Raw genomic sequence first — 361 nt, 5'->3', positions numbered from 1 at the left:
ACACACACACACACACACACACACACACACACACACACACACACACACACACACACACACACAAAGACTTTATAATTATAAATAATCGCAATAATATCAAAAGTTCTACAGTTTCCATTGCGGAAAGCGTTACAAAACACTGTAAAACCTGTTTTTTAATTACTAAATTTGATGCATATTTCGCATACTGCAATTGCAATTTCATCCTCTTCAGGACAACCAGGACAATTCCATCTCATGAGGAAGACCCCAGGATGAAGCCAAAAACTTTGGAAACACCAAGTTAATGGACATAGTGTTGAGAAGTTTTTGTCTAACCGTCGTGATCATAAAGATAATTGAAGTCAGACAGACAGGCAGA

At 37.7% G+C, this 361-nt stretch overlaps 1 protein-coding gene across 1 annotated transcript in view; it reads right to left on the bottom strand.

The window, feature by feature from the left end:
* ak8 (adenylate kinase 8) overlaps window positions 1–361 on the bottom strand; it is a 13,806-nt gene that overhangs the window by 7,780 nt on the left and 5,665 nt on the right. The gene's annotated exons all lie outside the window — the stretch shown is intronic.

This window comes from Etheostoma cragini, chromosome 5, assembly GCF_013103735.1.
Source record: "Etheostoma cragini isolate CJK2018 chromosome 5, CSU_Ecrag_1.0, whole genome shotgun sequence".
Taxonomy (NCBI): Eukaryota; Metazoa; Chordata; class Actinopteri; order Perciformes; family Percidae; genus Etheostoma; species Etheostoma cragini.
Note: the sequence above shows the minus strand (reverse complement) of the source record. Positions and strands in the feature narration are given on the sequence as shown.